At 41.0% G+C, this 27,710-nt stretch overlaps 1 long non-coding RNA gene across 1 annotated transcript; it reads left to right on the top strand.

Moving 5' to 3' along the window:
* Positions 1 to 20,469: 20,469 nt before the first annotated feature.
* Positions 20,470 to 24,098, top strand: LOC144456676 (uncharacterized). The gene is made up of 2 exons (XR_013485692.1): positions 20,470 to 21,015; positions 23,524 to 24,098. It is a non-coding gene; the product is annotated as an uncharacterized LOC144456676 (long non-coding RNA).
* The last annotated feature ends 3,612 nt before the right edge of the window (positions 24,099 to 27,710 follow it).

Here is a 27,710-nt window from a genome sequence, read left to right on the forward strand (position 1 = left end):
GATTTCCTCATTAAGGGAGACTTCCTGGTGTGGAAACTCCCTCCACTGACGTAGGTCTGTAACTCACCTGTAATTTAGTCTCAGAGAAATGGGTGGAGGAAGGAGGGGCAGGTGGTATCTAAAGGTTAAGTGACTGCCCATGATTATTTAACCAGTGTATATGGGAGACCCAGATTTGAACCAAGGTCTTCCTAACCCAGAGGCTCTAGAGAAGTTAAAAACACTAAATGACCAAATTATCTTTACAGATGGTTATATTAAATTGCATTTTAAAGATCTATGAGTTAGTCACCTAGAAGGAAACAGGAAATTCTGGGGGGAAATCTGCTACATGCTGCCATGTGGCTGGATTTCCAATGGGGATATTGGATAGGGGTACAACATGATTAAATCTATTTCCTCTCTGGTGTCTATGACAAGTACGTCCCTGTGATAGGGAAAGTGCAGATGTCCGAGCCTCACCAAAACTTGACTTATGAGCTAATGACTCTTAGCCTTTGAGGAATTATAAGTCATGAATGAGGCCATTCATGGACAAGCAGTGGAAAGGGATGTTGCTCCTTTCCATAGCATTGACTGAGTCTTTCCTAATTGATTGCACTGACTTCCTTTGCAGATCCCATAAAACTAAACCAACCCCGCCTGTCTTGTGTGCATCTGAAGGGATCTGTGTTGACCTGTTGGAGCAAGAAGATGCATCCAAGAGGAGCAGCACTGTGTTCTGATCGCTCCCTGGTTTTGCACCTTTTAGGTGACTTCCAAAATGTGTACTTTTCTGTAACATGGAGTAATTTCTTAACAAGATTTTCATTTAACAAGCCATGGATCTTCTCTGACACTCACTTTGAAACCCTTTGTTCTTTTTCTTATGCTGAGCTTCTTGCTCTAGAGTCTAGGCTAGGGCAATGCTGTGACTCAGTGTTATAGCTAATATCTGAGGCAGCAGACCTAGATTCAAATTCTTGCTCTAGTGGGCAAATGACAACCTATCTGAGCCTCAGTTTTCTCAGTTGAATTTAAAATGTACCATATGTGTATTTGTGTGTGTACAAATATACACATATGTGTACATACATGTATAAAGTGTGACTATATAGGTTTTGTCTGTGTGGTTTCTGTGCATGTACATGTTCATATATCTTTAGAATAGAGAACGAACTTGTGATTCGCTGGTTTAGGAGTTCCCTAGTGAGAAAACTCACTCTACCAATGCAGTCCTTTTTTTTTTTTGACCAATGTAGACTTAGAAAGTAGCCTGGAGAGGTAGTATTAAACTCAAATAGACTCGAATAGGCATAGATCATACATAAGAATCCCTGCAGTTCATATGCTGGCTCAGAAAAGCATGTTTACATTTTCTTGTTCTATTGTATATTCATTTATTTTGTTAACTATTTCCCAATCATATTTTAATCTGATTTGAGCAGCACTCCAGAGTGTTGTGAGCATCCACAGAATATATACGTATTTGACATCTCTGGCATAGAGAACAGAGGCTTTAAGTAACCAGTTTCAAGGTTACAGAGCCATTATCTGTTCTATGGGAAAGGACTTTAATCCAGGTCTCTTGGCTCTGAAACAGGAATTCTGTCCACTACTGCCACGCTGCCTCTTTATACATATACATATGCAGACACAGACATTCACACATATGAATACATATAACAACACACACACACACATATATATACATACATATATGTTGGATCTGCTGACTTCAATCCTATATATACACACATAAAATATTTGATATTTGTGTGCATATGTGTGCATACATATGTAAATATACACAATACATACATACATTATATCTTGGGGGTTTTAACTGGACTAGTGACCTGAATCATATATATATATATATATATATATATATATACACACACATGTATTATATATACATATAGAACATGTGTATTATATATTATATATACACACACTTGTGTCAGTGTTTATGTATGTGTATACACACATGTACATGTATATGCATATGTATATATATATATGCTGACATACTACATCTAGGCATTACATGTTGTTTATTTTAACTGATCTAGTGATCTAATTGTTCTTGAGAGCTAGCAATAAGGAATGTCCTTTACCAAAGCAAATGGGTTCTTCTTCCCCTATTTACGGTTTTAGTTTCTTAAGCTATTGAAAAGTTAAATGACTTGCTGAGGGTCACACAGCCAGTATATGTCAGAGGTAGAATATGAACCCAGGTTGTCCTGACTTCAAGGGCCACATCTCCATCTACCATGCCCTGGATTTCACTACCAACATCAAAGGCTGAAGATGGAAGTATTTGGAAGAACCTGAAGCCCTGTATAAATGTGACCAATTCTTACCTATCAGGAATCCCCAAGAGGGATTTATAAACTACAGAGCTAAAGATGTTTAGGTCCTGAGTAGTCCACTGAAAAAATATTTTACATTCAAGCACCAGTTTCCCCTCCCCACCCCCAAGAGCTAGAGGAATCAGCACAATGAGGATTTGTTCAATTTAATGAACATTTTCACTTGTTTGTCATATTTCTCTGCTTGTCAAGGAGATCAGATGGTTACTGCCTAAAGTGGTTTCTAGACCTTTAGGTCTCCTTCTCATAGTGACTGATTTGTATTGGTTCAACTTTATTAGGATATGGTTTTAAGCTATATACATGCTCTAACTCCCAATAGAATGTAAAATCCTCAAGTATTGTTTTATTTTGGTCTTTGTTGACCCAGTGTTTAAAACAGTATTTTACTTCTTTTTGTTTTGACCTGTGATTTCATTGGTGTAGGGTCCCTCAGATACTTAGTAGCTGTGTGACCCTGGGCAAATCACTTAATCCTCTTTGCCTCAGTTTCCTCATCTGTAAAATGAGCTGGAGAAGAAAATAGCATTCCAGTATCTCTCCCAAGAAAACCCCAAATGGGGTCACAAAGAGTCGAACGTGACTCAAATGACCGAAAACAAATCCCATTCAGGAAACTCCTTTTACCAATGGAGATGGTAACTGTGTTCCTATTTATAGTCTTAAAGGACTGCTTGACACCCTGGGAGATTAAATATTAAGTGACTTCTCCTGGGTCACACAACCAGTATGCATCAAAGGTGAGGCTTAAATCGAGGTCTCCTGGACCCTCTATCCCTTGTGCTACACTGCCCCTCGAGCTAGATCCCATAGGAGTGGCCAAGATCAATAGAGACACCAGTCTGGTCTGAACTATCCCGGGGTCCAACTAAGTCTCTTCCACTACACAGAGTATTATCATAATCGTGTAATGAAGAAGGAAAGAAACCCAAAGTTCACAGGGAGCTTAGGAAAGAGTCAGGCTAAGGTCATAAAGAGAGTTGGTGTCGGCACTAGAAATAAGATCCAGGCTTTGGGATGGCTAACCCAGCACTCTTACCTCTTCGGGGAACTGCCCCCCTTAGTGTAACCAGAGCCAGGCTTGGCCTCAGGCGAGAGCAAGAGAGGCATTTTCTAAGGGTGAATGTTGTCTCAACTGAAACTGAGGGACCTTCTTATTGGCCTAACACCAAGTGTTTTGATTATGGAGGGGAACCAGGGCGGCTGAATTCAGTTTTTCCGACACTACTACAGGTCCTTGGGCTGACCTTGGCCTGAATGTTTAACAAAACCCTGAAAAGGAAAGGCATAACCTGAAAAAAACAAAGAAAGAAAGGAACTTTCACTCACTCATTGTCCACAGCCCAGGTTTCTGATTTCTAAGCTTTGGCTTGCAAGCCATTTGGACTCTGGGGTATTGAAGAAGTAATCTTGTTTGGATGCTTGCAGAGGGTTTCATTCTTTTACAAGAGGCAGACATCATTCTGCTGCAACCTATCAAAGAGGCTTTGTTTGGTGGAACTAGTAATTCTTCTGTTGCAATTGCTAATGCTTCTGCAGTAAAAGTTAATTCCTACCTTAGGTGGAAGCTAAGTTTGAGGTTAGGGGGATGGGTGCTGGAGATGGGTAGAATGAGGACTTTGTGAGTGAGATGGAATACAGAGTGATTAGAAACTTGATGAAAACTTGATTGTAGTATAACAACAACAGCAACAACATTTTTATAATCCTTTAATTTTTGCAAAGTGCTTTGCATATCTCATTTTATCCTTGCAACAACCCTGTGAGGTAGGTGCTATTATTATCCCCATTTTATAGATGAGGAAACTGAATCAGGTTAAGTGACTTGTCCAGAGTCATAAAGCTAGAGTCTGAGACAGTATTTGAATTCAAGTCTTCTTAACACCAAATCCAATACTCTACCCACTGCAGTATCTAGTTACCACATAATGTCAACAAAGTATTGTATTTGGGAAAGAAAGTATTTTCCACCAAATTAACTTACCTATGTCTGGAACAGCCGGTATATACACGTCACCAGTGAAATGAGTAGGAAGATTCTTACTCATTCATTCATTCATTCATTCATTCATTCATTCATTCGACAAATAGCACCATAGTACGTGATACTCTGTGATGTACATAGAACATAGACTCGGCTGTCACAGAGCAGAGGATATAAGACATGTCTATGAATATGTAGGATACAAGTCAGAATGTGACAAATGTGACATAAAATATACAAAATCTTATAGAAATTCAGAGGAAGGAGAGACCATACCCAGCTGTTGAGTTCAGGGAAGTCTTTTTAGAGAGGCAGATCAACGTATAGATAACTTTTTAAGCCCTTACTATATGCCAAGCAGTGGAACAAAGTACTGGGAATGCAAATACAATGAAGTATCTGCCCTCAAGGAGCTTATATTCCAAGGTTGGAAGACAGGAGAGCTAGAAGTTTGGTGGAGTTCTGATTCTTGGCAAGAGAAGATGAAAGTTCACCTATCAAAACCAGGGAGCCAGAATCAGAGTCCAAGGCTGGGGCTGGGGGTGGGGGGTGGTAGAGTGGTGGGGTGAAGAGAAGACACAGGCCCAGAAGATAAGGATGATAATGAGGCTGCATCAGAGCTTTGCCTTGAGGGATGGAAAGAATTTTCCCAAGTGTAGAAGTGTACACCGTTCTAGGTGGAGGGATTAGCAAAAACAAAAGCATGGAGGCAGCAAAGCAAAAGAGTGAGAAGTCCATTCAGATAGACAATGCACAGGACGCATGTTGAGTAGTGGAAGGATATTAGGTTGGAGCCGTACTGGAAGGTCTGGAATGTTTGGCAAAGGAGTTGGGATTTTACCTTGAAGGTAATGGGGAGCTGTTAAAACTTTTTGATCAAGGAAGATCAGAGTTGCACTTCAGAAAGATTAATCTAGCAGAAATGGGCAGAATGGATTTGGTGAAGGCAAGGAGGATGATTGAGGAAGGATCAGTGAGAAGGCTTCAGTAATTTGGGATAGAAGAAATAAAGGCCTGAGCTGGGATGGTCATGGTGGGATGGAAATCAGGGTTTCAGGTTAGTCTTTAGCAAATGCTCTTAGAGAAATTCTGAGAGATGCTTCAAAATGTATTGTGCTGTGCAACCCATCTCGGCCTCAAAATGTGAAGCTGAGAAAGGGAGGTGGGGTTGAATTGGTTATAGCATATTTCCTGCAACAGCTTTTATCCTTTAGAGAGAAAGATTCAGGATGGTGGGTGGGCTTGGAATACTGGATGATACGGGGATTACTTGAGTTGTAATGGTTAGACAGTGGCAAGCAGCTTCTTAGTTTAGAGAATCTATCATTTTAAGACATACACAGGGAAGTTTTCCTAACATTCAAATAATGAATGCATCTCACAGGTTTGCAGCAGTAGGGAAAATCCTAATTTGTGATGCTTGAGTAAGTTGCAGGCTTTGCCTCTAGCTCTCTTTGTGGGTTCCACATGATCACAGTTTCCTCCCCTGTGCAGAATGAAGTCTTGGCCTTCTACCATGGCTGAAGTTGACCAGTCGATAACCCCTTCATATCCAGGCTGTACATGCATGTTTTTTGTTTTTGTTTTTTACTATTGTTTCATGTGTTTTACAACTGTAGTCCAAAGCTGTTCCTATGCTGGGGGACTACTTATAATGCTGCTTTTTTATTCTCCACCCCCCCCCACCCCCCAGTGATCTCAATGCAGTTCATAAGTGCCTTCCTTATGTAAAAGCACTGTATGGAATAGGCCCTGCCCTTAAGGGGCTCACTTTTTTTTTCTGAGGCAGTGGGGTGAAGTGACTTGCTCAGGGTCACCCAGCTTGTAAGTTTCAAGTGTCTGAGGCCATATTTGAACTCAAGTCTTCCTGAATCTGGGGCCGATGCTCTATCCACTGCACCACCTAGCTGCCACAAGGGGCTCATTTTCTACCAGGAAGATGAAACAAATACCCATCTCAACATCAACCACATTAGTTGCCTAATGTCCAATGTGTGTTTGGGAAGTAAATAGTTGATATTAAGGCTTGGCTAGTTCATTGATATTAAGGCTAGTTCAACAATCTGACCTTTCTCAATGTTCATGTTCCCTCTACCTGATGTCGATCACAATGTATTATTAATCACCACTCAGTAGAAGGCTGGCCTTCTATTCTTCTGGCCTAACTATTGATGCATTCAAACTACTAGGCTCCCACACCAATGAAATCACAGATTTGAATGGAGAAAAATGCATGTCACCATTCACAAGGCATGTTACCACTTTAGTTTTCTCACCTGTAAAATGAAAGGGTCAGGTAGATGATGGCCAAGAACCCTTCTAGTGGCAGAATACTGTGATTCCTGGATCTATGAAATTACTTTTTGTGAGCATCCTAAACCCTGAATCAACAAAACAGTATGCTAGGAATTTTCTGCTAAAAATGCTACAAAACACAGGAATAAACAAACATTTTCTTTAAATGATATACAGTGTATATCTAAAATCAAGAGCAACCATTATTTGTAATGGAGACAAATTAGAATCCTTTCCAATAAGCTCAGCAGCAAAACGAGATTGTCTATGGTCGTCATTTCTATTTGACATAGTACTAGAAATGTCAGCTAGTTACTTATCCAGCCCTGACCTCTATGATGACCTCTAGACTTTCATCTCCAACTACCTTAATGGACTTCCCAAACTGGATGCCCTATAGACACCTTAAACACAACATATTCAAAAATGAACTCATTACTTTTCTCCTCTAAACCCTTCTGTCTTCCTAACTTCCCTGTTGCTGTGAGGGGTATCCCAGTGCCCCAGACTTGCAAACAAGTTTCATCCTTGATTCTTCACTCTTTCTCAGTCCTTATGGCCAAGCTATTGCTAAGGTCTATCAGTTTGACCTTTGTAACATCTCTCCAATACACCCCTTCTCACTTCCGACATTGCTACCACCTTGGAGCAAGTCCTCATCACCTTGCACCTGGATCAATGCAATAGTTTGATAGGTGGTCCCTCTGCCTTAAGTCTCTCTCCGCTCCAGTCTGTCATTCACTCAGCTCTCAAATTGATCTTCCTAAAGTGCAAGTCTTACCATGTCACCCCTTCTACTCAACAAGATCCAATGAACTCCCTCTTGCCTCCAGGATCAAATGTAAAATCTTCCATTTGCCAAAGCCCTTCACAACCAGCTCTCTCCTTCCAGTCTGCTCAAACACTACAGCCCTCCTCACTTTCCTTATGTGTAAAATTAGAGAGTTGGATTAGATGTCCTCTAAGCTCCCTCCCAATTCTAAATCTATAATATGCACTGGGCTGTACCATGACATGATCATTTTTAAGTCTTGAGTTGCTATTCTCATGGTGCCCTGTTGGAACAGTTCTTAAGTTGATTGTCTCAAGTCTTGAAGGTTGTGATTACTCTTCAGGGTACAGAACCAGAGTTTTGTGATGGGAACAGGAGTGCTGTAGCTGGCTGTCATGAGGAACAGGAATTATGAACGTGTGATGGATGGCCCTGGGAAATAGGGGGAGCTAAAGCCCTCAGTGAACAGCTGGTATTGGTCCAAGCGCAACACTTTGCCAGAGGGTGATAGCATCCTGAGTGCAAAGGATTGTTGTTATGCTAAGCTCAGGGCACAGCCTACTTGCTAGGTCTTAGCTCTGGGAAACAGGGCATCTCCAAAATGTTTTGACAGTCCTGTGATCTCCACGCTCCTGAGCACACATCAATTTTATCACTTGCAAGTGTGCCTCCCAGAGTAATGCTGTGGCTAATCACTAGGCATGTTAGGCTGCTGGGTCTTCACAAAGTCCACATCTCAGCTCACTAGAAGGGTTTTGAAACAGAAACATGACAAACATGCCTTTCCATACTAATTGCGTGCATTAAAAATACATTAATGGAACAGAAGAATTGTGGTAATGTACAAAAATAATGAGTGTTTCTTTTCTTGGGGTTGTCCTTCCATGGTCTGGCTGCTCTGGCTCAATTGTTCTTAATAAAGTCATGAAGTGGATAAAATCCTTGGATCCTGGATTTTGAGCTAGAAGGGGTCACACAGGTCATGTAGTCCAACCTCTGATTTTAAAGAATTAAAGTGACTTACTCAAGGTCACAAAAGGTTTAAGGAGAAGAGCCAAGGTTCCAACCAGGTCTTCCAACTCCAAATCCAGTTATCTTTTCATGGTACCATGCTATAACTCATAATTATGCTGGCCTTGAGAGTTTCATAAAGTTGTTGAATATTTTTGTAAAAATACAAAATGTAATTTGCATTTTTATGATATTTTTCTTGGTTGTGCTTACTTCACTGCAATAATGTAAATGGTCCCAACAACCACAAAAATATAGAGACTGGACCTTGTATAATTATAGCTTTACCTCAAAGAAGAGATATGACTGTAGCTCTCTCACTCTTTATAGAGGTGAGGGGACTATGGAGGCAGAGACAGCATGTGCCCAAAATGTTAGATTGGCAAATTCTGGGTGGAGGGTGGAGAACCTGGGTAACTGACACAAAGCATAATGTGAGATCTTTATGTTCCTGATATGGGTATAGTTCCATTTTGATATTTAAAGTCCTTGATGATTCATCATTCTGCTCTTGTAGGGTGTTCTGTCTGATAAGGCTAAGTCAACAGCCAACTCTGCTGGGCCCAGGATGGAAAGACTGACAGTAGCAGGCTCATGTCCTGTAGAGTCACCTTAAAAGAGAGAGCAAAACAACAACAAAAAGCCTTTCTCTTTTGCTTTAGCTCACCAGCCTTTCTCTACCCAATGGTAGACAAAGACTGTTTTTACATGCTGTCCAATTAAACAAGGTATGTATCTGTTGACTGAGGAATGGCTAAACAAATTATGGCATATGAACGTAATAGAAGATTGCTATACCATACGAAATGACAAAGATGAAGAATACAGAGAAACAAAGGAAAGATATGAATTGATTTAAAGTGAATTAAGCAGAACCAAGAAAATAATATGCAAATATAGACATATTGTTTTCTTGATTATGCTTAATTCATAACAATAATGTAAATTGTCACAACAGCAAAATAAAAACTGAGACTTGTGTAACCATAGCTTGTCCTCAAAAAGAGATATGACTGTACCTCTCTCATTTCTTTGCAGAGGTGGGTGACTATGGAGGTAGAGAGACCATAGTCTGTGGATTTGGTTGCAGCTTTGCTGAACTACTTTTCCATCCCTTTTTTCTTTTTTATCCCTTGTTATTAAGAATGGTTCTGGTAAGGCAGATCTATCCTATTAAAATATAACTGGGAAATGTTTGACAAAATAAATAAAAATATAATACAGCCTAGATAATAGTAATTTATTGTTTTCTAATGTGATCCATTTCTGTCTGAAGTTTGACACCACTGTGGTAATGAAGGTGATGTAAAAAAGAAAGATATCAACATTTAAAAACAAAGCATTCATATCTTTGGGAGAAAAACATGAAAGTGTTATTTAGTAATTAGTGGAAGGTTCTTAGCACAAGGTAAAGAAATTGTACACAGGAGTATGTGGCAGAAGTCTTAATGACTGGAGGTTGTTAATTTAATGCTTTTTAAAATACAAATCGTGTATTTGAGGAGGGGCCCAATGTTCCATCTATTCTGATTACCTAACTTCTACTTTCTTGTAGGTGGGGGAGAAACATGGGATGTGGAATAAATGACATGGGTTCAGACTGGAGCTCTGTCAATTAAGATCATGCCTTCTCAGGGCTCTGTCTTGGGCCCTCTTCTCTTCTTCCCCCACACTATTTCATTTGGTGATCTCATCAGCTCCCACAGATTTAATTGCCATCTGTGTGCTGATGATTCTCAGATCTACCTATCTTGCCCTAATCTCTCTTGACCTTCAGTCTTACATAAGAAGCACATCAATTGATTCAAAGTGAATTAAGTAGAACCAAGAAAACAATATGCAAATACTTGCACATTGTTTTCTTTTAAACTGCCTTTCAAACATTTCAAACTGGATATCCAGTAGACATCTTAAACTCAACATGTCCAAAACAGAACTCATCATCTTTCCCCCAAACCCTCCCACCTCCTATTTTAGCTATTACTGTGGAGTATACCACCATCCCCTCAGTCCCTCAGGCTCACAACCTAGGATCATCCTGGATTCGTCACCATCTCTCACCACCACCCTCATTCCCTATATCCAAGTTGTTGCCAAGGTCTGTTGATTTCTCCTTTGCAACATCTCTCAAATATGTCCTGTACTCTCTACGCTAATGTTGCCACCACTCTATGAAGAACCTCATCACCTCATGCCTAGATTATTGCAATAGGCTTCTTCTGGGTCTGCCTGCCTCAAGTCTCTCCCAACTCCAATCCACTCTCCATTTAACCACTAACGTGATCTTCCTAACGCCCAAATCCAATATGTCACTAAATTCAATAAACCCCAATGGCTTCTTATTCTCACCAGGAGCAAATCCAAAATGCTGTACTTGGCATTCAAAGCCCTTCACAACCTAGCCCCATCCTACCTTTCCAATTTTCTCACATTTTATTCCCAAATACATATTTTTTGATCCAGTGACCCTGGCCTCCAGGTTCTTCCACCATCAAGACACTCTATCTCTTGGCCTCTAGTATTATCTCTGACTATCCCTCATGCCTAGAAGGTTCTCCCTCTTCTGCTCTAACTACTGCCCTCCCTGTCTTCCTCTAAGTCCCAATTAAAATCCCACCTTCTATAGGAAACCTTCCCCAATCCCTCTTAATTCCAATGCCATCCCTCTGTTAACTATATCCTACTTATCACATATGCAGTTGGCTTTGTACATACATATTGTTTCCTCCATTAGATTCCTTGAGAGCATGGACTGTCTCTTGCCTTTTTTGTATACCCAGCACTTAGTTATATTTAGTTGTTCATGCATGAATGATGAGCTCTAATATGGCTGGCATAGCAGAGGAGTTAGGAGGTGGGTCTTCTTACTTCACATGGTTATAACCAGTGCTAAAAGCATTGCCAGACTAAACCGCATGGCTCTGGGTATAATAGTGGGGGGAAAAAATCATTGAACTAGGATTCAGGAGGCCTAGATTTTATTTGTGACTCTGTAACTCACTTGCTGTGTGACCTTAGACAAATTGCTACCTCTCTCTGAGCCTCACTTTTTTTATCTGTTAAACAAGAAGATTGGCTAGATCTTTAAAGTTCTCCCAGCTCTGAGATGCTATGATTCTATGATCAACCTTTCCTGGAAACGTTGCCACCAGAAATACAAGGTAAGTACACCTCCAGGACTTAGCCTGATAAACAGCCTCAGACCACACCTTTTGCATGGCACCAATGGCAAATGCCAATCCAAACAGTGAGTGGGTGGCTCTGCTTGATGCTGTCTGCCAGGCGCCCTCAGCCCTGTCATTTGACATCTTACTCAGGACTGGTTTGGTGAACATGACACCCAAATCAAGCAGCTACATGCTGGGGAGCCAGAGGAGAAACACACGGCCCCTCCTGGAACCTCCCTCCATTCATACAAGGAAGCTTGGGAGAAACCTTGGCTCTTTGAAGCAGAACCAAGGCACGGAACCCACGTGCCCTGTGGTGTCAGACTCCAAGGCAAAAGAAATGTGGGCATCAGTACCTGGTTGTAAACGTCTAGATAGAACAGCAAAGGGCCTCCAAGGCCATATTCCCCCACCCCCTAAACACACACACACATTCACATACACTCATACTCACACATACAGACTCACATGCACTCACACATGCTCACACACTCACACTCACATATACACACATACACACATACACAGACTCACATACACTCACACACACATACACAGGCTCATACATATACACACTCACATACACACTCATACACACGCTCACATACACGCACACACTCGTGCTCATACACACACTCCCACATACACACACTGCCACATACACACTCACACACATACAGACTCATATACACTCATACACACACACCTTACAGGTGAGAAAACTGAGGCTCAGGAAGGCTTAGTGCTTTGCTCATGGTCACAAAGTAATAAAACATTAGAAATGGGGTTTGAACCCAAATGCTCTGCCTCCAGAGCCACTGTTCTTACTCTGTAACCAAGCTACCTTCTCAAATTTTTTGTTCATTGTTCAGTCATTTTTTAGTTGCGTCCGACTCTTTTGACCCCATTTGGGATTTTGCTGGCAAAGATACTAGAGTGGTTTGCCATTTCCTTCTCCAGCTTATTTTACAGGCAAGGAAACTGAGGTAAATGACTTGCCCAGAGTCGCACAGCTAGTAAGTGTCTGAGGTTACATTTGAACTCAGGTCTTTCTGACTCCAGACCCTGCACTCTATCCACTGTCCACCTGGTTGCCCTCCTCAAGCAACTCCAAATCCCCTGAGCTATATGGAGAGCACTGGGGAGTCCTGCCCCCTTTCCCCAAAAATGACACCATTCCTGAACAAGTGCAATAGCTCCACTATTAGCCTGATCAGAAGTGAGTTCTTTTGAACTTGCCAACTTTTTGACTGAACAGATCAACTGACTTTCAGTTGGAGTAGCTCACATTTCTATAACATTTTTCCCTGTCAGATAGATGATATTTCTTATCATTCCCATTCTGCAGATAAGGAAGCTGAGGCCCAGAGAAGCTAAATGACTCACCTATTATTATAGATTATATAAGCTCAAGTGTCACATCCAGGATTTGAGCCTGGGTCTCCTAGCCCTCCTGAGGCAGCTATTTTTTTTCCTTGCCAAGAAAACCCCAAATGGGGTCATTCTTGAGCTGAACACACCTGAAATGACTGAACAACAACAATGACTCCTGGCCCTCCAGATCGATGGAATCAGCATAGTTCTGGAAATATGAAGAATAGTCAAGACCCCAGAGTCCAAGGCTATGTTTTAGGGGTAAGTGAGGCACTCTCTGGTGTCATTTATTCATGGGAGATTCTACTCCAACAACTAGTATTTATTGAGTCCTTATTTTGTACCCAGTACTGTACTAGGGGCTGGGGAGACAAGAGCAATACACACAAAACAGTCAAGAAATCTGTTTGGGCATCAGGATGCCTAAATTCTAGTTGTGGCTTTGCCATAATGGGCAATTAATAATTGGATGGATGGATGGATGGGAAAGCATTTATTGATCACTTACTGAGTGCCAGGTACTGTGCTAAGCCCTGGGGATATAAATACAAGAATGAAATAGGCCCTCCCCTCAAGGAGCTTATATTCCAATATAAGGAAGTGTCTGGGAAATCACCAGGATGGTGAGTTGATCAATAGGGCTGTTCATTGAGATGCCTTTTTCAGAATCAACGGCAGTTTAGTGGTATTGTGATTTGCTTACATAGCCCAGGTAGGGGGATGGTGCCTCAATAAGCTTCCACAAGGTAGATAGTAAAATGACTAAAGTGCATGATTGGTCTGCTCCAATATTCTGGCCATGGCTAGTGATCGGGGGCTAGCTGATTTCAATAAACCATCCACATTGACTAACTCCAGGTTGGGAGTTCCAGAGATAAGTGGATTACGTCCTCTGACAACTGGGGGCACTTTTTTCCTGGTAGATCAGGAACACCAGAGATAGCCCCTGGGTTACTGAGTGAAGGCTTCATGGAGGAGGAGGAGTTGAGCAGGGTATTGACAGGGTTTGGATATGCTGAAAGGAAAGAGGTAGACATTCTGGGTATCAGGCACACCTAGTACCATCCTAAAGGTGAAAATAATTATGGCATGGGGTGGGGGGAGGGGCAGTGGGGAAATTTGCCTGATTAGAGTAGAAGGTCCACAATGGGCAATAGAGTCCAATTATGGAATTTAGAAAAAAAGAAACATTTGGACTAGAGTAATCATTAGGGAGTCATTATAGTTTTCAAAGTGCACAAAGAAAGAAATTGATGTACAGGAGTCATGAATCCTACCAGTGGTATTCAAGAAGGATTGCACAGGTACAACAGGCTACGGGTTCTAATCCCGTCTCCACCACAAACTAGCTGCATGACCATGGATAAGTCATTTCCCTTTTTGGGAGCCTCAGTTTCTTTATATTTTAACTTAGGAAGTTGGACAACTAGCTCTACCTTTACGTGAGCTCTATGGGTCGGAGGGAGAGAAAAAGAGCATAAGAAAGAAAAAGACTGATTGGCATGAGAAGGCTGTTGCAATAATCCAGTAAGATATAGGTGAAAAGATGAAATTATATTTGAGAGGAAGAAATAAGGAAATTCCGTGACAGACTGGATGCAGGGAATAAACTTAGGACGTTCTATCCTGGGACCTTGGAATAATGAGAATAACATACAATATTTCTGTAATGCTTTAAGGTTTGCAAAACTACTTTCCCAAGAACACCGCTGTGAAGAAGCAGTGCAAATATTGATTTAAGCCTGTGGTTTCACTGATGAGAAACTCTCTACCAAAATGCAGATAGGCCACTGCTCTGTAATGTAGACTCTTACAGAGCCACCTGGGGGCTCAGAGGCCTTAAGTGAATTGCCCCGGGTCACAGAGCCGATATGCCTTAGAGACAAAATTCAAGCCCAACTCTTTTTGACTCTCAGGCTAGCTCTCAATCTATTCTTTCAGGTTGCTTCTCTAGTGCAAGTATTCTTAGCCCGATTTTACAGAAGAGGAAACTGAATGATGGCAGACCTAGGCCCACTTTCTGGTTTCCTTTAGTCCTGTACTGATTCCTCTGGGGCCCTGAGCACACAGTTAGTGCTTCTATCAGAGATGTGGGTTAGGAGTGAGCCACATAGCCCTATATCCTGTTATGATATGGAAGCATTTGCTCTTTGCTTCCTCCCCTGGGTCGTCAGAGGATGGAAGTGTTTTTCATGAGGACAGGAAATCTCCTCACTGCTGCTTTGTGAAATAGCAATCATTACCCTTAAATGTGTTAGCCAGAGGAGTGATGAGAGGAGAACAGAGTGGTGAATATTCAGCTGTATCTCTGAACAATGGTTCTCTCTCTGGCCTCACCCTTGAGTTTTGTACAATGAGAAAAACAGCTTGGCAAAACAAAACAAAATAAAACACCCCCTCAAAAAAACCAACAACCTCCAAACCCCCAAATCAAAGAAAAAAAGCCCTCCACCAGAGAAAGCATCTGATATAAGCTTAATGATGTATGTTCCTACTTTATGAAATATAATAGTAACTGCTTTCATTTAGATAGAGTTTCTGAAGTTTACTCAGCAAGCATTATTCTCTCCATTTCGTAGATAAAGTAAGCAAGCCCCTCCACCCCACCAAAGAGTAAGTGACTTACACATGGTCATACAGCTAATAGTGTGTAGTAGTTAGGATGCAAACCATAGTGGGAGGAGCCTCTTAGCTGTGCACTGGTTTTCCTTTTTTTCTTTTTTTAAAATCGTACTGATATTTTTTGTTTTTTATGCCATCTTCATTTCAAAGGTATCCCTCCTATATCCCCTACCCAGAAAGTTTCACCCAGGAACAAAGAATTAGCCACGTGCCTTCAGGAAATTTGTAAAGACCATCACAATACTATCTGGAATCAGAATCTTGTTCTAATGTGTTCCCTCCTATTTTAGTATTCATTCCAAATCTGGGTTTTGTCAATCCCAGCATGTTTGATTTAGATTGAAACATCATTCAGCTAGGTTGTATCTAACTCTGTTCTACACTCTTCTCTCACCTGCCCAATGCTCTGGGAACGTGTTTACTACTATTGGGATTGATGCCCCCACTCATGAGAGACATCACTATGATAGGTTGCACATCCCTAAATGGCACTAAAACTATCCATGAGGATGGCACCTTTTTAGGCCCCTAAAATGTTACTGATTCCCACCACCCTCCAAAGCGAGAGGCATCTATTGGAATAATCTCCTACCAAGGAGATTGTGGCATTTAAAAAAAGCACTTAGACAGTTTGGTCTCTGTTCATTTTGAAGCCTTTGTTTATTTATCAATCATTTAAACACTTTCTGTTTGCAGAGCACTGTGCCAGGCAGTAGAAGAGATAAGAAATTTAGATAAGACAAGGAATGGGGATAATAAAAACCCCTACTTCACAACACTGCTGTGAGTGTCAAATGAAATAATGAATGTAAGGTGCTTGGTAAACCTTAAAAAGCTATATAAAAGCCACCGCCTCCACCATCATCATTATGAGATACATTCTCTGCTTTCATGTAGTTTCTAAGTCTAGGAGAAGATGAGACGCAACCATAGGTAGTTATAATAGATCATATTACTTGATATTACTTGGATCTTGATGGAGACTGCCCAGGACCCTGAACTAAGGAGCCTTGGGAACGTCAACCTTCCAGCCCACTGCCCTCAGACAGCATTCTAACAAGCAATCCCCGTGGCGATGCAGCCTGGCAACTGCTCCTACCTGTTCTAGAGCTACAGCTACTGAAGATCCCAGAAAAGAAAGCTCCTGCCACCAAAGTCCTTGGCATCATCAAATGGTTCAACAGTGGAAACGGATAGATTACAAGCTCCTTGAGGGCAGGGACTATCTTTTGCCTCTTTTTGTATCCCCAGCACTTAGCACAGTGCCTGGTACATGGTGGGCACATAATAAACGTTGATTGCTTGGTATCATTTTATCAGCAGTACCTTTAAGAAACTTGTCATGAATGAATGAATGAACGAATAACACTTTAATTAAACTCCTACTACAAACACAAATTGTGCTGGAGATACAAATAGAAAAGTAAGACAGCCTCTGCTTTCAAGAAGCTCAAGTTCTAATGCAGGAGACAACACACACGGAAGGCTTCCAGAACAAGTCAGACGGAAAAGTCTCATGGTCCTCAAAGGGTAGCAGCAAAGCAGATAGTAATGCTATTTCTTTCATATCATTTCTCTCTTGTCTCCCCTTTCCCTACCCCAGGTTAAGAGCCTTGTTCTATGTTATCAAGACCTTTGAGAATATTGACTCTGTCATAGTGTTAGCTACCCCTCTCTTCTTTGTAAGATCAGAAGATTTGATAAATATTCTATCTCTGTCATTATCCAACTGTTAATAAAAAAATATCAGACAGCCAGAGCTTGATTCACACAGATCTCTGACCACTGGGAACATCCTTCTAATTTCACATTTTTTTAGCACTGAGTACTCTGTGGGTCTGGCCATGAAACTAACTGTATTCTTACATGAAAGACTTTGACAAAAGCTTTGGTAAAATCTAGATAAACCATATCTACAGCATTCCCGTAATCTACCAGTCTGGTAACCCCGTCATGCACTGAGCACACACACACACACACACACACACACACACACACACACACACACACACAGAAAGATGTGCACATACACACAAGTCTGGCATAATTTGCCCTTAATCATGGCTTACTTTTCTAGATAGTCATTAGCCATTCCCTTAATAACATGTCCAAAAATTTTGCCAGTACATAAAGTCAAACTCAATGGACTACAGCTTGTTTACTCCGTTGTTTTCCTTTTTTGAAATATTGCGACATTTCATCTTCCCTAGTTCTGTGGTGCCTCTCCTGGCTGCCATGATATTTCAGCAATCACACCTGCATTTATTTTGGTACCTGAGCATATTATGCACTTAGATGTGGTGCCGAGAGCTAGTCCATAACAAGCAAGTTCCCTTTTACTGCCTCTCTACTTTTCTTGAGTTGTCAACTCACTTTTAGTTATTTTTGTGCTATCCTTTCCAGTCTAAAAATCATTCTCTGTAGTAGAGAAATTAAAAACAAACAGAAAAACAGCCTAGATTCAATACTATTTCTAAGACAAACTTGGTGTGACCCTGGGGGAGTCACAATCTCCCTGACTCTCAGCTTCCTTACACATGAAATGTGGGAAATAATACTTATACTGCCAATATTATGGCATTGTTTCAAGAAAAAAACACTTTGTAAGCCATAAAGCCCTAGTTATAAATAAATATTTTTATCTGTATTTAAGGTCTTTTCCTTAAGGATTCAAAGAACTTTTATATAAAGTATTTCATTTTATCCTGAAAACATCTCAGTGATATAGAGAGGGCAATAATCTGCTTAAATATAATTAATTTCATTTTATGATGATATTATATGGTGCTTGCCATGTTTAGTACTTTCTAATTCTTTTCTTGAAGAAAATGTTCATGATGTAAAGGCCTGAAGATTCCTTTTAATTCACAGGTCTTTGGCCTATTTCATTTCTTATTCTTGATCCATATTTTTCCATATCCTTACTTATCCCTACTCTTGGGAAGTAACCAATTATAGTATATGATGATATAATTTGTGAGGGTCTTAGCAAGTTTTTGTGGAATTTCTCTATCTCTTTATCTTCAACATAAATTGATTCATAATATGCAATATTTTCATGTTAGTCTTTTTGCACATGCTTTATAGAACACCTCATATAGTACCTTTAAGAAACTTGTCATGAGGAGATAGAGCACCAGCCTTGAAATCAGGAGGACCCGAGTTCAAATCCCACCTCAGACCAAACACTTTACACTTACTAGCTGTGTGACCCTGGGCAAGTCACTTAACCCTAATTGCCTAAAAAAGAAAGAAAAAAAGAAACTTGTCATGAATGAATGAATGAATAATACATTATTTTAACTCCTGCTACTCTAGATCTAGCGTTTTCAGGACTGCTCATCCACTTTTAATGTCCATCTTTCACCCAACTCACCAGTGACTCTAAGAAGCTATAACATGAGCAGTGGCCACACCTCCAGAAAACTGTCTCCACAGACAGGTTGAGGGTATCCAATAGGCCTCAAAGCCTTCTGCAGTGAGGGCAGTGTCTACCCCAAGCAGGTGAATATCCCCCCCCAAAAAAATGGGCAGATGAGAAAAATGTGTTCCAATAGCCATAAAGTCAGCTGTGGAGTGTTTAGAGATTGGTCAGTCAATGAACATGCCGAGGTCACCCACTGCATCCCAGGCCATCACCAGTCATCTTGACTTTTGTCTTGCCACTGGACTTGGATGATTCTGGAAGAAAGAGTGAGGCTGCTGACTTTGTGCAACTCTGCCTCACTTAAATCCAATTCATGAGCAAGTCAATCATCGGTTTTCTTTGAAATAAAGGAAAAACAACAGATCTATAATATAACATTTTACTAATTTTCTCTTCACCAATAGGTTTACTATTCTGTCATACTTTTGTATGAGGGTGGTAGTGGAATTAGGGAATGAAATTAAGCTTAGTCAGAACTCAAGTTAAATGAAATGAACAAAGTTGGCATTACTTTGTTAAAATTAAAAGTGTTCCAATTCCAGAAGACTCATGATGGAAAATGCTATCCACACCTAGAGAAAGAGCTATGGAGTCTGAATACTGATCAAAACATACAATTTTCTCTCTTTTTTCTTTCTTTTTCATAGTTTTTCCCTTTTGTTCTGATTCTTCTTTCATAATATGACTTCTGTGGACATATGTTTAATATGATTGTATATGTATAGCCTATATCAGATTGCTTGCTGTCCTAGGGAGGGGTGAGGGGAAGGAGAGAGAAAAAAGTTTGGCACTCGAAATCTTAGAAGAGTGAATGTTGAAAACTATCTTTATATGTAATTGGAAAAAAAATAAAATATTATACATGGAAAATAAAAAAAAATAAGTCTTCCTTCCTCTTAGCAAATGTGGAACATGGAAAAAAATTAACAAAAAAAAATTTTGGAGGGTGATGGAAGCTTTAGGAAGCAGGAGAGAAAATGAAAAGGGAAGAAGCCCACGTGACCAAGTTTGTTAAGCATTGGCTGGTGGTTGTGTGGGGAAGTTCTCTGCCTGGTTTCCTTGAGAGCCCAAAGAATCCTGTCTACCAGCAGGCCTGCATAAACTGAGTTAAAATAAAGTGAGTAGACGATTGAAGAGAGAAATAAATTTATCAGGATTCTAAGGAAGACTCGGGCTGGTAGCAGCTTAAGTCGTCTAGGGTACAGATTTGGCTCCTGTATGTTTTTCGGGCCTGTTTGTTAAGCGTGCCAATCAGCTGCACTCTGTGACATTTGAATGAACCAATGAGATATAGCCTGTCCCTACAGGAAATTGGTCTGGAAAGTCCCTACTTATGTTCAGGATCCTGTGCAACCGGGTTTGGGGTATCCAGCCTGAGCAGGACGGAGGTAGTTGGGTCAGGTTTTGTTATTTAGCCTGTAGCAGAATAGGGTCAGTTCAGGCTAGCTTAGTGAATTTATCCTGCAGCAGATCAGGATGGGAGGAGGAGAGGGGAGTAATTTAGTCAATTTAGCAATTCAGATAACAATGTTATTTTTCCCCTTCTACATTTGGAATGCCAAAAACTTGGATTTGAGACCTTAGCTTCACCCATCGATGATATTTTGGGACCTTAACTCTATCATCTGCAGAAGTCAATAGCATTTATTAAGTGCCTACTAAGTGCCAGGCTCTGCGCTAAGGCCTGAGGATACAAAGCAAGGCAACAAAACAAAACAAAACAAAAAACAACTAGTCTCTGTTCTATAGGAGCTCACAGTTTGATGGGGAAAGACAGTATGCAAATGATTATATACCAGTAAGTTATATACAGAATAAACTGGAAATAATCTCAGAGGGAGGGAAGCAAAATCAAGGAAGGCTGGAGGCTTTTTGCGGAAGGTGGTACTTGGCCTGAGATCTGAAGGAACCGGGGGAAGCCAGAAGGCTGGGATGGACAGGGAGAGAGCTCCAGTCATGTGGACTACCGCTGTCTGTCCCCAAGCATTTCCACAGGGATGTTTGTGAAGGTAAAATGATTTAAAATATGTGAAAGCATCTTAAGACAAAATAATAAAATGATTGGAGAAATCAGCCTCTAATAATTATATTTGTGGTTTCTCCCCTAAATTCAGTTATTTGAATTTTGTTATTGCTACCATTAAAAAAAAACTTATTAAAAAATGTTGAACACCCACAAGGAGCCAAAGGCTTCTCAACCACTAATGTTTATGTTTGCCCTTGTTAAGGAGCAGTGGTGGAATAACCTTACTGTTTTCCTTGGTTGATATGGAACGCTAAGTTCACACAATCAGTATTCTCTGGAAAAGGCTGTTGGAAGGGTCCTGCATCAGATACCAGCCCCATCGATACTGAGGAGAAGGCCTCAGGGGACTGTGAGCGCCAGACTGCTATTTCCAAAAGGACATTTCATTGATTCTCTTTGTATATTAACTGGGCTGGAACTTTCCATGTCTAATCTTCCCAAGGGTACGGTGCAGCCGCGACTCATTTTCTGCTGTTTTTTCCATCGGCTTGGTGGTGGTGTCCTTGCCGAGTTTGGCAATGTGTAAGTTAAGAATGTCTTCAGATGGCGGACCTCTATGGAGTGTTTCCATCAGGGTGCTTGTTTACTCTGGCCCATTTCCAGGACACCAAGCTAGCCCGAGATGGCTGTGGCTGACAAGAGAACAATGTACGACCAATCATGGGAGATTATTCAGCTCACCAAGCACCTAGTCCATTTATTTGTGCCCAGCACTGGGGCAGCCTGGAAGCAGACGCAAGAAGAGAACCTTAGGGACGCACACGTCTTGCTTTTTCTGCCCAGGGAGAAAGCCATCTAAGTAGCTTCTAAAGAAACAAACACAAATGTCCGGCCAGCCCCACAAGTCCTATCTTGACTTTCCCACAAAGTTCAAAAGGTTACTTGGTCAGTCCCTCCCTCCCTCCACCCCGCTTTGTGCCCCAACAATTTAATCTGCCCCGCTTGTTGCCACCCAGATAGTTTAAAAGGCACCTTGGAGTTCAGTGTGGGTAACTTTTTTTTTTGATGAAGGGGTTTTTCTTTTTCTTTTTTTTTTTTTCAAGGAGGAGGGGGATGGTGGAGAAGTTGTGGCATCAAGTCAAAACATCAATTACCCATACAATCGACTTCATTTCCATGACAAACTTTAAATCCCTGTTATTTACTAACAGTGGGCAATGATCGCTCCTGGCTGCTCCTCTCGGTGGGGCTGGGAGCCTGGTGCTGGCCCAGCTTTGCTATTATTGTAAACTAAATTTGCTGGGGCTCTTTCTAGCTCAGCTGTAATAATATTCTAAAAGATGAAAGTTCTACCAGAGGCTTTCAGCCTGGGAGGAAGTTTGGTTTGGCTGGTCTTCGTTCAGAGAGGAAAAGGAGAGGTTTTATATTTTTTCCTCTGGGTTCTGCGCCTGTTTTGAATTTAACTGGTCTTTGTACTGCCCTAAATTATTTAGATGTCAAAGAAATGCAAGCTTACATGTTGATTACAACCACTGGTGAGTCTCAAAGTCCCTGGATTTACCTTCAGATGGTTTCTGTAGCATTTATATCTCTGTTGGACTTTAATTGTTGAGGACAGTGCCAGTGAGGTCACACTTACTGGGACAGTAACAAGTTAAGAGTTGCTTTAAAAAAAAAATTTAGAAGTTTTGCGATGCTGTCCCCAAGGCTGACTCTCAGAGCAGTGGCTGGAATGCTTCTATAGGAATCTCCTCTTCTAGTAGTAGATCTACAGATCTATCTAATTCTCAAACCCAACCAAAGGTGGGTGATAGCAGTGAATAGCTTCAGCATCTGGATAAATCTGAGGTCATAATCTCATCTCAGACACTTAATTGTGTGACCTTGGACAATTCACTTAGCCCTTCTCACTCTCAGTTTCCTAATCTGTAAAATGGACATAATATATGAGATAATTAAAATTCCTTCTAAACCTTAGAGCCTACACAAATGCAAGCTTCTACTTTCAAATAAGTTCAGTACATTTCCTGTCTTCATAGCCGGCTTACACATTTTAATTGATTGGAAAGAGGTTTGTGGCTTTCTGTATCCACATTAATTGGCAGGGGGGATGACTGATTCAAATAGAGGTGCCTGGGAATTGTCCACACACTGGATTGACTAGTTGATTCAAGGAGAAGTTTGGGTGACTTCCCCCTCTACCCTTTACACAGGTATAAGAGTTTTAATAGGTGGCACACATTTTCATTAATGAAGAAGGAGAAAGTAGCTGGGAAGAAAAGACCATCAACGATGTCAAATACTTTGTTCAGTCATTTTCAGTTGTGTCCAAGTAAGTCACTTTTCATGACCCTATTTTGGGTTTACCCCAAGTGGTTTGTTTACCCTTTCCTTCTCCAGCTCATTTTACAGATGAGGAAACTGAGGCAAATAGGGTTAATACTTGCCCACGGTCACATAGCTAGTAAGTGTCTGAGGCCAGATTTGAACTCAGGTCTTCCTGATGCCTACCCTTCACAACCCCATGTAATCAAAGCTATGGTTTTTCCAGGAGCGATGTATGGCCGTGAGAGTTGGACTATAAGCAAAGTTGAGTGCTGCCGAATCAACACTTTGGATTGTGGTTCCGGAGAAGACTTTTGAGAGTCCCTTGGACAACAAAGAGGTCAAATCAATCAATATTTAAATTAATTCAAGCTATTCACTGGAAGGACAACTACAGAAGCTTTAATACTTTAATACATTGGAAAAGACGCCGATGTTGGGAAAGATTGAAGGCAAAATAAGAAGGGGACAGCAGAGGATGAAATGGATAGATAATATCATGGAAGCAAAAACCACGAGCTTGGACGGACGTCAAGAGATGATGGAGGATGCAAGGGCCTGGTGTGCTATGGTCTATGAGATCACTAAGAACCAGACCTGACTGAATGATTGAACAGCAATAACAACTTCCTCACCGCAGGCCTGGCACTCTGACCATTGTGCCGTCTAGCTGTCCTAGCTGTCAGATGATACAGAGGGTTTAAGAAGGATGAGGTCTATAAAAAGCCCCAAAATATGGCAATTAAAAGTTCATTGTTAAGTTTAAAGTGAGCAGTTGGAATAAAATATCAGTATAATGAGGAGGTTGAGAATCTGGGAGACTGGAAGACTGGTGATGTCCTCCGAAAAAAGAAGGAATTCAGAGGCAGACTGTGTTTTGGGGGAAAGTTAATGTGATCAGATCCAAAATCAGATGGCAACTCATCTGCTTATCCTGTGCTATTCACCATTTCTCACTGAAAAGCATACGTGGGGGGGAACATAGTTGTTACTCACCAGCCACTGACCCAAAGCAAAGAGTGAATATAGGTGGCAGCCACTCTGATCCAGGGGCAGGATATGGAAGAGGAGGGAAGACGGAGATTTAAGAGGAAGAGGTAGGGAATTTTGCCCGGGAAGCCTAATTGTGCAGGGATGGTGCCTGGGTTGAAATGATAGTTTATAGCCACCCTAAGGGGCCAGAGGCCAGTGCCCTATGCACTTGAGGCCATTGAGAGGAGGGTCCAGAGTGGGAGGGTGTTGAGTTACAATGGCTAAAAGGGAGTGCTGTGGTTGTGTTGGTGACAAGTCTGCCACTGTGTGTCATGGAGAGGGTAGGATTCAATCCATATTCCCAATCTCCAGTTTGTTGAGCGTGGATCCTTCGGGTTCAGACCATAGCTCCCCAAGAGGCCCTGGCCTCTCATTTGGGAAACCACTGACTAAAGAGATTGTAGGAACTGGAGGATTCCAAGGTTTATAGTTCCTTAATATAATATGATTTTCAAATAAGTCACTTCTCTCCAAAGGACCTACTTCTTCTGACATAGTAGCAGAGGGATAAAACAAGATTTCTTTTTGGGACCGACAATTCTGAAAATGCTTGCTTAAACCTTATCATATGCCTCTGAGAACATGGTCTATTTCATGGAAACATTCCTTGTTTGACATGAAATTCAGGAGAAAAATTACTAACTTCTATAAAAACCCCTAGGATGGAAATGACTTTACAAAATTCCACACACTTGATTCATCAAGCATTTTATTTGTGTATCAACAAACAGTTAGTACTCAGATTCAGAATATTAAAAGGAACAGAAAATATCCTGGAACATGGGAAGGTTTTGTGCATTTGTGTGGGCTCACCCAGACTCTGAACAAAAGCTCCCAGAGTTGACAGGCTGGTATAGTGATCTATGTTACCATACAACTCTCAAATTGCTAAATCCAGCTTCCTGTCTTGCCAATATTGAACCAAGGCACTAAAGTTCTATGTAATAATAATAATAATTATAAGATTAATAATATTAATATTATTAATAATAATAATAATAAAAAACCTTTCTCTGTTTCTCCTCCCTATCCTGTATAGAAAATTCAAAGTTCATATAATAATATTAATAGCTAATATTTGTATGGTGTCTTAATAGTCTTGAAGCATTTTAAACAAATTATCTCTGATTCTCACAAAAAAAAAAACACTATGAGGGTGGGACTACTATTATCCCCATTTTACACGTGTGGTAATTGAGGCTGAAAGGTTAGGTAATTTGCCCCAGGCTATAATTGTTTAAGGTAGGATTTGTATTCGGATCTTCTTGACTACAAGTCTCATCCCACAATCGATTATACTATGCTACCTTCCTTCACGGGTACCTTGCTTACACATGGCTCTTGGGCTGTTATTGTCAGAGCCTGAAAAAACTTTAAAAGATTGTCTCTTTTAAGATGCAGTGGAACCTCTTTACAACACAGGCTGGAAGTGATAGCGCGAACACCTTTGCTGGTAGTCTATAGCTACCCTTCTTTTAGTAGGCTTTTTTAACGGCAGCTCCATTTCTAGGAAGGTGGTTCATGGGAAGAATCATGATGGGCCAGATTTGGAGTCTGAGTTACCTGTGTGACTAGTTGTTGTTCAGATGTTTTTCAGCTGTGTCTGACTCTTTGTGACCCCATTTGGGATTTTCTCAGCAAAGTTACTAGAATGGTTTACCACTTCTCCAGCTCATTGTACAGATGAGGAAACTGAGGCAAACAGGGTGAAGTGACTTGCCCAGGGTCACATAGCTAGTAAGTGTCTGAGGCCAGATTTGAACTCAGGAAGATGAGTCTTCCTGATTCTAAGCCCAGTGATCTATCCCCTGCACCACCTAACTACCCTGTGTGACTAGGGCAAGTCACCCAAACTAACTAGACCTTAGTTTCTTCTTCTGTAAAATAAAGGGGTTGAACCAGGTGACCTCCAAAATTAATTCCAGTCCTAAATCTATGATTTTATGATATCAGGGACTCATGGCTACGTTGGATAATGGGTTGACTCTGCCTTGGATTCCTACAAACTACCCAAAGCCAACTACCCATGCGCAAAATGGATTCAAATTCAACTGTTTATTCATATTTTCATTTAAATATCATTACTATTACTACTAAAAATAAACATCTCTCTAAGTTGTCTATAGCTGAAGAAGACACTTCTGCCATGTATACATATACGTACAGGGAGGCCATGTTCTGGTTCCCTTTTGTCCTGATTTGAGAGACCTGCCATATCACACATGAGAACGTTAGGACCCACATTACTCTAGAAGTAAACAAAGATTGCTGAGGCCCTTTCCAAATGTATCTAGTAAGCAGAGCCATAGAACCCTCCAAACTGAACACCCAAATCCAAAGGAAGCTGGGTAAAAATGCCATAAAGTTCCTTTGGCCTTTGGTGGCTGCATCTAAATGATTTCTCTAGACAATCCAATTCAAGAAACCGTTTGCACCGCGCTTAGTGCAGGTGAGGCATTGTGTCCAGGCCCTGGGGCCAAAAGAACAACAACCCTACAGAGGTCCCTGCCCCTAAGAAGCTTACACTGCAGGAGATGGCAACAGGTAGACAGATAAGTCAATCCTTAATGATTTGTGGAGGGAGAGAACTATGGGGGAAGAAGAAGGGAGAGAATACCAAGAAAATATTAACAAAAAATAATTCCCTGAGGTGAGGCTTGACAAAGTACAGGGATTCCCAGAGGAAGAGGGATGCCATTCCAAACACCTGGATGATAATCTGAGCAAAGCTGCAGTGGTGGGTTAGAGCCAGATAGAGCACTGGGAATGACTAATAGGACAGTTTGGTGGTGAAGAGGAGTGATATGAAACAAACCTGGAAATGTAAATAGGAGCCAGACTGTGACAGGCTTTAGACACCAAGCAGAAGACTGCATTTTGTCCTAGAGGCAAGAGGGAGTCACTGGGGTTTATAGAGCAAATGAGTTATAACATCAGATCTGTATTTTAGGAATATTACTTTGGCAACAATGGGAAGATTGCATTGGAAAAGGAAAGGACTAAAAGCAGAGAGCAACTGGGAGGCCCTTCAGTAGTTCAAGTCAAATCGAATCATTAAACATTTATTAAGTGCCTACTATATGCCAGGTACTGTGTTAAACATACAGGATCCAAACAGAGAACAAAAAAAAAAATCCCTGCTCTCAAGGAGCTCACAGTCTAGTGGAGATGACAACATGCAAACAGCTCATGTACAAACAAGAATAAGTAGGATCGGTTGGAGTTAATCTCAGAGGTAAGGTAATAAGTTTAAGGATGCCTGGGAAAGGCTTCTTGCAGAAAGTGGAACATGAGTACAGACATGAAGAAACTCAGGGAAGCTAGATTATGGGAGAGGAGGCGAGAGAGAGTTCCAGACACAGGGGACAGCCAATGAAAATG

The sequence above is a fragment of the Phascolarctos cinereus genome, unplaced genomic scaffold (assembly GCF_003287225.1).
Source record: "Phascolarctos cinereus isolate Bilbo 61053 unplaced genomic scaffold, phaCin_HiC Scaffold_4;HRSCAF=312, whole genome shotgun sequence".
In the NCBI taxonomy this organism is placed as follows: Eukaryota; Metazoa; Chordata; class Mammalia; order Diprotodontia; family Phascolarctidae; genus Phascolarctos; species Phascolarctos cinereus.